Raw genomic sequence first — 12484 nt, 5'->3', positions numbered from 1 at the left:
GGGATCTTGTCAAAAGCCTTTTGAAAGTCCAAATACACCACATCCACTGGTTCTCCCTTGTCCACTCTATTAGTTACATTCTCAAAAAATTCCAGGAGATTTGTCAAGCATGATTTCCCTTTTATAAATCCATGCTGACTTGGACCGATCCCGTCACTGCTTTCCAAATGCGCTGCTATTTCATCTTTAATAATTGATTGCAACATTTTCCCCACTACTGATGTCAGGCTAACCGGTCTATAATTACCCATTTTTTCTCTCCCTCCTTTTTTAAAAAGTGGTGTTACATTAGCTACCCTCCAGTCCATAGGAACTGATCCAGAGTCGATAGACTGTTGGAAAATGATCACCAATGCATCCACTATTTCTAGGGCTACTTCCTTAAGTACTCTGGGATTCAGACTATCAGGCCCTGGGGATTTATCAGCCTTCAATCCCATCATTTTCCTGAACACAATTTCCCACCTAATAAGGATTTCCTTCAGTTCCTCCTTCGCAGTAGACCATCGGTCTCCTAGTATATCCGGAAGGTTATTTGTGCCTTCCTTCGTGAAGACGGAACCAAATTATCAAACAAAATGTTGGAATCAATTAATAAGGATGAAATAGCAGCGCATTTGGAAAGCAGTGACAGGATCGGTCCAAGTCAGCATGGATTTATGAAAGGGAAATCATGCTTGACAAATCTTCTGGAATTTTTTGAGGAAGTAACTAGTAGAGTGGACAAGGGAGAACCAGTGGATGTGGTGTATTTCGACTTTCAAAAGGCTTTTGACAAGGTCCCACACAAGAGATTGGTGTGCAAAATCAAAGCACATGGTATTGGGGATAATATACTGATGTGGATAGAGAACTGGTTGGCAGACAGGAAGCAGAGTCGGGATAAATGGGTCTTTTTCAGAATGGCAGGCAGTGACTAGTGGAGTGCCGCAGGGTTCAGTGCTGGGACCCCAGCTCTTTAAAATATATACCAATGATTTGGATGAAGGAATTGAGTGTAATATCTCCAAGTTTGCAGATGACACTAAACTGGGTGGCAGTGTGAGCTGTGAGGGGGACGCTAAGAGGCTGCAGGGTGACTTAGACAGGTTAGGTGAGTGGGCAAATGCATGGCAGATGCAGTATAATGTGGATAAATGTGAGGTTATCCACTTTGGGGGCAAAAACGCGAAGGCAGAATATTATCTGAATGGTGGCAGATTAGGAAAAGGTGAGGTGCAACGAGACCTTGGTGTCATGGTTCATCAGTCATTGAAAGTTGGCATATAGGTACAGCAGGCGGTGAAGAAGGCAAATGGTATGTTGGCCTTCATAGCTAAGGGATTTGAGTATAGGAGCAGGGAGGTCTTACTGCAGTTGTACAGGGCCTTGGTGAAGCCTCACCTGGAATATTGTGTTCAGTTTTGGTCTCCTAATCTGAGGAAGGACGTTCTTGCTATTGAGGGAGTGCAGCGAAGGTTCACCAGACTGATTCCTGGGATGGCTGGACTGACATATGAGGAGAGACTGGATCAACTGGGCCTTTGTACATTAGAGTTTAGAAGGATGAGAGAGGATCTCATATAACATACAAGATTGTGACGGGACTGGACAGGTTAGATGCGGGTAGATTGTTCCCAATATTGGGGAAGTCCAGAACCAGGGGACACAGTCTTAGGATAAGGGGTGGGCCATTTAGGACTGAGATGAGGAGAAACTTCTTCACTCAGAGTTGTTCACCTGTGGAATTCCCTGCCGCAGAGAGTTGTTGATGCCAGTTCATTGGATATATTCAAGGCGGAGTTAGATATGGCCCTTACGGCTCAGGGGATCAAGGAGCATGGAGAGAAAGCAGGAAAGGGGTACTGAGGGAATGATCAGCCATGGTCTTATCGAATGGTGGTGCAGGCTCAAAGGGCCAAATGGCCTACTCCTGCACCTATTTTCTATTGTTCTATGTTAATATACATTAATGATTTAGACGAAGGAATTGAATGTAATATCTCCAAGTTTGCAGATGACACTAAGCTGGGTGGCGGTGTGAGCTATGAGGAGGATGCTAAGAGGCTGCAGGGTGACTTGGACAGGTTAGGTGAGTGGGCAAATGCATGGCAGATGCAGTATAATGTGGATAAATGTCCTCAGAATCCCTCACTGTGGGCGAGTGAAAAAATATCCTAGGGGTTTCATATTCCCACATTCAGTCAAAGGCCAATCCAGCACTATCTAGGTCAAATGCCAGTAATTCATCCTCAAAGTTTCTGCACTCTAAGCTCAAAAGTTGCTGACTTCCAGCATCCTGATCACAGGTACACCTTGTTTGTCCTGTTCTAATTTACCCCTGGTGCATTGTGAGCTTACTTTGTGGCATTTCAATATACTAATGCTACTGCCCCTTATTTACAAACATTTAAAATAGCTCTGTGGGGACTTGGCAGGCAGGAGGCCGAGATGGTGATCGGGCACTCGAGCTGAAAACTAGAGGAGATGGCTGCTGTAGCAATTCACAGGTCAATAAATCGGGATTCACCAATTCTGTGCCACAGGAATGTCAAAAGCAGCAAGGAATGTTGGGGCCAGTGCATATCACCAGTTCCTAATGCATGGATCATCATCATCATAGGCAGTCCCTCGGAATCGAGGAAGACTTGCTTCACTCCTAAAGTGAGTTCTTTGATGGCTGAATAGTCCAAAACGAGCGCCACAGACCCCGTCACAGGTGGGACAGACATTCGTCGGGGGAAGGGGGTGGGGGGTGGGACTGATTCGCCGCACGCTCCTTCTGTTGCCTGCGCCTGACCTCTTCACGCTCGCAGCGTTGAGATTCGGATCCACTTTCTCTACCGAGGGCGGTCTTCGGCCAGGGTCTCCCAGGTGTCAATGGTGAAGTCGTACTTTACCAGGGAGGTTTTGAGGGTGTCCTTGTAAAGTTTTCCCTACCCACCTTTGGCTCGTTTGCCGTGAAGGAGCTCCACATAGAGCAATTGCTTAGGACCAGGTATAGGATTCCCAATACCCTGTTTGTCATTCTAGTGGAGGAAGTGGAGCAGTAGGAGACGGTGGGGAAAGAAGGGGAGGCAGAATGAGGAGGATGCATTCTTCAAGATATTACCCTCCCCAAGGAATTTTACAGGTCACACAGGTCCTATGAAGACCTTAGTGGGGAGGTCAGTTAGAAAATGTGCATCACCAAAGAGGCGACAGAGGAACTGTGCCAGCTACTGCATGAAGAAGGAAGGTCACAACTGCATTCAAAGTTTACACCACTGTCTCATTTCAGGCAGCCAGGGGGTACAGTGTAATAGCAGTCATGGTGCCATCACAGCGTGTATTTGTAATTGACACTCTCCCCTCCCAGAGAGCTGGGAAATTCATCCAATTTGGCATCACAAAAAGGCAGTAGTAAGATAGGGCCATCCAGTTTTATTGCAACGCTTGGTCTCCCAAAGTGCAGGAAGCAGTAAGTGCCATCCATATTGCTTTGTGAATTCCTATGGTTAACCCACTCAACTTCTTGAATAGAAAGGGCGACCACTCTTTAATTATCCAGATTGTTTGTGGCAACATGCGCAGAATCCTCCATATTAATGCAGGATTTGCTGAAAGTTTGCATGATGCATTCACCCTGCCTGGGAGCTGCGGCAGGCTCTCGGTACACTAATACATGGCGGAGGAGTGGCGAATGATCGTAGCGGAGGTGCAGCAAATGAGGTTGCGGGGCCGAGAAGAGCCGAGAGCCTAGGGGCAGCACGGGCCAGCTCACACTGCGATAGGTGTGTGCACTCGGTCCGTGCAGCAGAGCAGGTTTCCAGTCGCCATGGTTTACCCTTGTCACTGGATAAAGGCCTAGCTCTGTCAAGCCCATGTGGTGGCTGATGTGCAACGGTCACCACATGTCAAAAAAAATCCAGGCATCTTCCACCCCTGGAGTTCAGGACTGGAATATCGGGTCCTTCACTGAAACATCTATGAACTCATCCCTTTTGGTGTGGAAGCAAGTCATCCTCGTTCGAGGGACTGCCTATGATGATGAGTTAAATGTGAGGTTATCCACTTTGGTGGCAAAAACAGAAAGGCAGAATATTATCTGCATGGTGACAGATTAGGAAAAGGGGAGGTGCAACGAGACCTGGGTGTCATGGTACATCAGTCATTGAAGGTTGGCATGCAGGTACAGCAGGCAGTGAAGGCGGCAAATGGCATGTTGGCCTTCATAGCGAGAGGATTTGAGTACAGGAGCAGGGAGGTGTTACTACAGTTGTACAGGGCCTTTGTGAGGCCTCACCTGGAATATTGTGTACAGTTTGGTCTCCTAATCTGAGGAAAGACATTCTTGCTATTGAGGAAGTGCAGCGAAGGTTCACCAGACTGATTCCTGAAATGGCAGGACTGACAAATGAAGAAAGACTGGATCGACTGGAAGTTAGAAGAATGAGAGGGAATCTCATAGAACCATAACATTCTGACAGGATTGGACAGGTTAGATGCAGGAAGAATGTTCCCGATGTCGGGGAAATCCAGAACCAGGGGACACAGTCTAAGGATAAGGGATAAGCCATGTAGGACCGAGATGAGGAGAAACTTCTTCACTCAGAGAATTGTGAACCGTGGAATTCTCTACCACAGAGAGTTGTTGAGGCCAGTTCATTAGATATAGTCAAAAGGGAGTTAGATGTGGCCCTTATGGCTAAAGGGATCAAGGGGTATGGAGAGAAAGCAGGAAAGCAGAAAGAAGTTGCATAATCAGCCATGATCATATTGAATGGTGGTGCAGACTCGAAGGGCCGAATGGCCTACTCCTGCACCTATTTTCTATGTTTCTATCATTGGAGTTTAGAAGAATCAGAGGTGATCTTAATCAAAATGTACAAGATAGAGGGGGCTCGACAGGGTAGATGCAGAGAGGATGTTTCCACTCGTGGAGAAATCTAGAATTAGGGGGCAAAATTTAAGAATAAGGGGCCACCCATTTAGAACTGAAATGGGGAGAAATTTCTTCTCTGAGGGTTGCAAATCTGTGGAATTCTCTGCCCCAGAGAGCTGTGGAGGCTGGGTCATTGAATATATTTAAGGTGGAGATCGACAGATTTTTGAACGATAAAGGAGTGAAGGGTTATGGGAAGCGGACAGGGAAGTGGAGCTGTGTCCATGATCGGATCAGCCATGATCGTATTAAATGGCGGAGCAGACCCAAATGGTCTATTCCTGCTCCTATTTCTTATATTAAAACTGAAGTCAATGGGAATCAGGGGGAAAACTCTCCACTGGCTGGAGTCATACCCAGCACAAAGGAAGATGGTTGTGGTGGTTGGAGGTCAATCATCACAGCCCCAGGACATCGCTGCAGGAATTCCTCAGGGTAGTGTCCTAGGCCCAGCCAGCTTCATCAATGACCTTCTCTCCATCATAAGGTCAGAAGTGGGGATGTTCGCTGATGATTGCACAGTGTTCAGTTCCATTCACAACTCCTCAGATAACAGAGCAGTCCATGCCCGCATGCAGCAAGACCTGGACAACATTCAGGCTTGGGCTGATAAGCGGCAAGTAACATTCGCACCACACAAGTGTCAGGCAATGACCATCTCCAACAAGCGAGAGTCTAACCACCGCTCCTTGACATTCAACGGCATTACCATCGCCGAAACCCCCACCATCAACATCCTGGGGGTCACCATTGACCAGAAGCTTAACTGGACCAGCCACATAAATACTGTGGTCACAAGAGCAGGTCAGAGGCTGGGTATTCTGCGGCGAGTGTCTCACCTCCTGACTCCCCAAAGCCTTTCCACCATCTACAAGGCACAAGTCAGGAGTGTGATGGAACACTCCCCACTTGCCTGGATGAGTGCAGCTCCAACAACATCAAGAAGCTCGACACCATCTGGGATAAAGCAGCCGCTTGATCAGCTCCCCATCCCCCACCTTCAACATTCACTCCCTCCACCACCGGCGCACCGTGGCTGCAGTGTGTACCATCTACAAGATGCACTGCAGCAACTCGCCAAGGCTTCTTCGACAGCACCTTCCAAACTCCCGACCTGTACCACCTAGAAGGACAAGGGCAGCAGGCGCATGGGAACACCACCACCTCCACGTTCCCCTCCAAGTTACAAACCATCCTGACTTGGAAATATATCGGCCGTTCCTTCATCGTCGCTGGGTCACAATCCTGGAACTCTCTTCATAACAGCACTGTGGGAGCACCTTCACCACACGGACTGCAGCGGTTCACCACCAGCTTCTCAAGGGCAATTAAGGATGGGCAATAAATGTTGGCCTTGCCAGTGACGCCCACATCCCATGAACGAATAACAAAAAAGCACTTCACTGTCGGAGGGGCAGTACTGAGGGAGTGCTGTACTGTCGGAGGGGCAGTACTGAGGGAGTGCCGCACTGTCGGAGGGGCAGTACTGAGGGACCCTTGCACTGTCGTAGGGGCAGTACTGAGGGACCCCTGCACTGTCGGAGGGGCAGTACTGAGGGACCCCTGCACTGTCGGAGGGGCAGTACTGAGGGACCCCTGCACTGTCGGAGGGGCAGTACTAGCTAATAGCGTTAGCTGTGGCTCAGTTGGTGGCATTCTCGCCTCCAAGTCAGAAGGTTGTGGGTTCGAGTCCCAATCAAGAGATTTGTGCACAAAAATGGAAGCTGAGGGGTTGCTGCGCTGTCAGAGGCAACATCTTTCAGATGAGACATTAAACTGAGGCCCCATATGCCCTCTTAGTGGTTGAAAGTGATCCCAGGGCACTATTTTGAAGAACAAGGAAGTTCTCCCCAGTGTCCTGGCAAATATTTATCCCTCAAATAACATCACCAAAACAGATTATCTGGTCATTTATTTCAGACTAAATATAGAAAGCTCAGCGGAGGAGAAGTGAAAAGGAAAATAAGAGGGGCAAAGAGAGGGTATGAGAATAGAATGGCTGCTGACATAAAAGTTCATCCAAAAATCTTCTGTAGACGTGTAAATATTAAACGGTTAGTAAGAGGGGTGGGGCCGATTAGGGACCAAAAAGGCGACCTACGCTTGGAGACAGAGGGTATGGCTGAGGTACTAAATGAGTACTTTGCATCGGTCTAGGAAGATGCTGCCATAGACATAGCAAAGGAAGAGGTAGAGGAGATGCTGGACGGGATAAAAATTGATAAAGACGAAGTACAAGAGAGGCTGACTGTACTTAAAGTAGATAAGTCACCAGGACCGGATGGGATGCATCCTAGGACGCTGAGGGAAGTGGAGGAAGAAATCACGGAGGTACTGACCCTAATCTTCCAATCCTCCTTAGATACGGGGGGAGGTGCCAGAGGACTGGAGAATTGCAAATGTTACACCTTTGTTCAAAAACGGGTGTAAAGATAAACCCAGCAACTTCAGGCCGGTCAGTTTAACCTCGGTAGTGGGGAAACTTTGAGAAATAATAATCAGGGACAAAATTAAGTCACGTAGACAAGTGTGGATTGATTAAGAAAAGCCAGCATGGATTAGTTGAGGTAAATCATGTTTAACCAACTTGATCGAGGTTGATGAGGGAACAAGCAGGACTGATGAGGGTAATGTGGTTGATGTGGTGTACACGGATTTCCAAAAGGCGTTTGACAAAGTGCCACATAATCGGCTTGCAGCAAAGTTGAAGCCCTGGAATAAAAGGGACAGAGACAGCATGGATACGGAATGGGCTCAGTGACAGGAAACAGAGAGTAGTGGTGAACGGTTGTTTATCGGACTGGAGGCAGGTATACAGTGGTGTTCCCCAGGGGTCAGGACTGGGATCACTGCTTTTCCTGATATATAATGATTTGGACGTTGCGTTGGTGTACAGATTTGCAGATGACAAATTTTGGAAGTTATGATGAACCTGTATAAAATACTGGTTCGGCCTCAACTGGAGTATTGTGTCCAATTCTGGGCACCACACTTTAGGAAGGATGTGAAGGCCTTGGAGAGGGTGCGGAAAAGATTTACGAGAATGGTTCCTGGGATGAGGGACTTCAGTTATGTGGATAGATTGGAGAAGTTGTGGTTGTTCTCCTTGGAGCAGAGAAGGTTGAGAGATTTGATCTAGGTGTTCAAAATCATGAGGGGTCTGGACAGATGAAACTGTTCCCATTGGCAGAAGGGTCGAGAATCAGAGGACACAGATTTAAGGTGATTGGCAGAAGAACCAAAATCGACTGAAGATTGGAATGCACGGCCTTAAAGGGTGGTGGAGGCAGACTCAATCACGACTTTCAGGTACTTATCCAACTCACTTTTGAAAGAAAAACATTTACAGGGCTCCGGGGAAAGGGTGGGGGCTGGCTGAGGTGCTCTTGCAGAGAGCCGGCACGGGCCCGACAGGCCGAATGGCCTCCTTCTGTGCTGTAATCATTCTATGATTCCATTGCTGCTTTTGGGATCTTGCTGTGCACAAATTGGCTGTGTGTTTCCTACATTACAACATTGACTACACTTCAAAAAATACTTCATTGACTGTCAGTACTTTTGGAAATGCTGAGGTGTTGAAATGTAAATTCTTTCTTTAAGGGAGACAGAGTAGGGATAAAGGGATCATTCTCGAATTGGATGATGTGACAAGTGAGAGAAAGAGAGAGCGAGAGAGAGAGAGAGAGAGATGTATGAGCACAGAGCAAAGGGAATCTCACAAACTTCCCAGCAGCACAGGAGGCAGCTGCCAGTTTTTAAATTATTCATTCATCCTCGGAATGGGGGGAGGTGCTGACCAGGCCGGCATTTATTGCCCCGGGAAGGTGGTATGAGCATTCCTGGTCTGCTGGTAGCGGTTTGTCACAACTGACTGTCTCGCTGGGCCATTTCACAGGGCAGTGAAGAGTCAACTACATTGCTGTGGGACTGGAGTTACAAATAGGCCAGACTGGGTAATGGCGGCAGATTTCCTTCATTAAAGGACATTTTAAATTAGTTTTTACTCTAAATCCTTAAAACCAAAAGACAAAAAAAGTGCTGTTTCTTCCATGGAATCCTGGGAAAGAATGAGTTAAATGGGAGGGAAATCCAAGAAATACTTTCATTTATCAAAAGTGCGACATAACACATTACTCAAGTGCAGGGACTCAGGAAACACAGCAGCCACTGTACAGCAACGACTCGTTGAGTGGGCAATGCCTCACTTGTCGGTGGCTGGGAGAACTCTCTGTACTTCAAGAAAAGCCATGGGACCCGAGTTTAGGCCCTCAGCCAGAGAAGCACTCCCACACGAGTTCTGCATTGCAGCACCAGCCGATGTTTTCCACTCATGTGCAAACCACAATCTCTGGCCCAAGACAAGAAAGGAAGGGGGTGAGATGACAAATCTCACACACACAAGAGTCATGATTACATGTAGGCCCACCTCACAACTGTGCCCAACACCACACCTGCGCTCAACACAGCCAAGTGTTCTCCGACGGTCAGTGGTGTTTTCTGCATAACTGTCGGAGAGGGGAAGTCTTTTCAGTGGCATTTCTTTTCCACGTCAGGTTAAACACAGTATGTTTGACTGTAGTAAAGAACCGCAGACACACACAGCGATTAGATTATGGGAATGACTCAAGACTGTCACCAGAGACAGGGTGAGTCAGAGGGTTTGTAACAGCTGTGTGTGTTGGTGTAAGGACACAGCCACAATATTCTGCCTTACACCTGGAACTGGGAATTGAGCGATATCTACACACAACATTGGAAAGGGGAACTTGCATTTATGTAATAATAATAAACTTGTATTTATATAGCGCCTTTAACGTAGTAAACCGCCCCAAGGTGCTTCACAACAGTTTAACAGACAAAGTTAAATTTGACACCGAGCCACAGAAGGAGTTAAGGCAGATGACCAAAAGCTTGTTTAAAGAAGTAGGTTTTAAGGAGCGTCTTAAAGGAGAAAAGAGAGGTAGAGAGGCGGAGAGGTTTAGGGAGGGAGTTCCAGAGCTTGGGGCCCAGGCAGCTGAAGGCACCTCCACCGATGGTGGAGCGATTATAATAAGGGAATGTTCAAGAGGCCAGAATTTGAGGAGCACAGACAGCTTGTGGGATTGTGAGGCTGAAAAAGATGAGATAGGGAGGGGCGAGGCCATTGAGTGACTTGTAAACAAGAATGAGAATTTTAAAATCGAGGCGTTGTTTAACTGGGAGCCAATGTAGGTCAGCTAGCACAGGGGTGATGGGTGATCTTGACTTGCTGCGAGTTAGTACACGGGCTGCCGAGTTTTGGATGACTTCAAGTTTACGTGGTGTGGAATGTGGGAGGCCGGCCAGGAGTGAGTTGGAGTAGTCAAGTCCAGAGGTAACAAAGGCATGAATGAGGGTTTCAGCAGCAGAAGAGCTGAGGCAGGGGCGGAGGCGGGCGATGTTACGGAGGTGGAAAAAGGCGGTTTTAGTTATGTCGCGGATATGTGGCTGGAAACTCATTTCAGGGTCAAATATGACACCTAGGTTGCAAACAGTCTTGTTCACCCTCAGATTGATGCTAGGGAGAGGGATGGAGTCAGTGGTTAGGGAACGCAGTTTGTGGCGGGGACCAAAGATAATGGCTTCAGTCTTCCCAATATTTAATTGGAGAAAATTTCTGGTCATCCAGTACTAAATGTCGAACAAGCAATCTGACAATTTAGAGACCGAGGAGGGGTGGAGAGAAGTGGGGGTGAGGTAGAGCTGGGTGTACATGTGGAAACTGACGCTGTGTTTTCGGATGATGTCGCCAAGGGGCAACATGTAGATGAGAAATAGGAGGGGCCAAGGATAGATCCTTGGGGGACACCAGGGGTAACGATGCAGGGGCGGGAAGAGAAGCCATTGCAGGAGATTCTCTGGCTACGATTAGATGGATAAGAATGGAACCAGGCGAGTGCAGTCCCACCCAGCTGGACGATGATGGAGAGGTGTTGGAGAAGGATGGAGTGATCAACCGTGTCAAAGGCTGCAGACAGGTCGAGAAGGACGAGGAGGGACTTTGTCACACTCACAAAGGATGTCATTTGTGACCTTGATGAGAGTGCCTTTCATGTCCTTAGGACATCCCAAAGCACTTCACAGCCAATTAATTAATTTAGAAGTCTGCAGGTACACAGGCAAACAATTTGCACACAAGGTCCCAGCAAACAGCAAATGAGAGAACCTGACCAGTTCATCTGTTCTGATGGTGTAAATATTGGGACAGCAACACTGGGAAAACTCTCCTTCAAATAGTGCCACAGGATCTTTTCCCGAATAGGTAAACGGGTTCTCGGTTTAATGCCACATCTGAAAGACGGCACCTCTGACACTGCAGCACTCCCTCAGTACTGTACTGGAGTGTCAGCCTGTATGATGTTCTGAAATCCTGCAGTGGGTTTGAATTCACAACCTCCTGACACAGGGGGGGGGAGAGTGGGACCCACTCAGCCAAACCTGACACTGCTCCCATTTGTCCTGTACTATTTAAAAACTGTACAAGACAAGTTTACAGGGTGTCATGTGTCAATGTTCAAAGTATTCAAAACTATATTCCGAGAGAGAAAAGTATATAGAATGCTGTCCGACTGCCCGTATACACTTTCCTCTCTTTGATTCTGTGACTATATTCTTAGACCTTTACAGCACAGAAAGAGGCCAATCAGCACTTCCTGTCCGTGCCAGCCAATAAAGAGCTATCCAGCCGAATCCCACTTTCTAGTTCTTGGTCCGTAGCCTTGTAGGTTACGGCACTTCAGGTGCATATCCAAGTAGTTTTTAAATGCTATGAGGGTTTCTGCCTCTACCACCCTTTCAAGCAGTGAGTTCCAGACCCCCACAGCCCTCTGGGTGAAAACATTTCTCCTTAAATCACCTCTAAACCTCTTACCAATTACTTTAAATCTATTCCCCCTGGTTATTGACCCCTCTGCTAAGGGGAATAGGTCCTTGCTATCCACTCTATCTCAGCTCCTCGTAATTTTATACAACTCAATAAGGTCTCCCCTCAGCCTCCTCTGTTCCAAAGAAAACAACCCCAGCCTATCCAATCTTTACTTGTCGCTAAAATTCTCCAGTCTAGGCAACATCTTGGTAAATCTCCTCTGTACCCTCTCCAGTGCAATGACGTCCTTCCTGTAATGCGGTGACCAGAACTGCACACAGTACTCCAGCTGTGGCCTCACCAGTGTTTTATACAGTTTAAGCATAAACCCCCCCGCTCTTGTATTCCATGCCTCGGCCATTAAAGGCAAGTATCCCATATGCCTTCTTGACCACGTTATCTACCTGGCCTGCCACCTTCAGGGATCTGTGGACCTACACTCCAAGGTCGCTCGTTCCTCTACACTTCTCGGTGTCCTACCATTTAATGTGTATTTCCTTGCCTTGTTAGCCCTCCCCAAATGCATTGCCTCACAGCTTTCTTCTTCATTATCAACAGCCCTCTGAGTGAAGAAATTCCTCCTCATCTCGGTCTTAAATGGCCTACCCCTTATCCTGAGACTATGCTCCCTAGTTCTAGAGACTCCAGCAAAGGGAAACAGCCTTTCAACATCAACCCTGTCAATCTCCTTCAGAATC

At 47.5% G+C, this 12484-nt stretch overlaps 1 protein-coding gene across 3 annotated transcripts in view; it reads right to left on the bottom strand.

The window, feature by feature from the left end:
* The window catches only part of dnajc27 (DnaJ (Hsp40) homolog, subfamily C, member 27), a 75203-nt gene that overhangs the window by 55311 nt on the left and 7408 nt on the right, over positions 1-12484 (bottom strand). The gene's annotated exons all lie outside the window — the stretch shown is intronic.

The sequence above is a fragment of the Pristiophorus japonicus genome, chromosome 9 (genome assembly GCF_044704955.1).
Source record: "Pristiophorus japonicus isolate sPriJap1 chromosome 9, sPriJap1.hap1, whole genome shotgun sequence".
Classification (NCBI taxonomy): domain Eukaryota; kingdom Metazoa; phylum Chordata; class Chondrichthyes; family Pristiophoridae; genus Pristiophorus; species Pristiophorus japonicus.
Note: the sequence above shows the minus strand (reverse complement) of the source record. Positions and strands in the feature narration are given on the sequence as shown.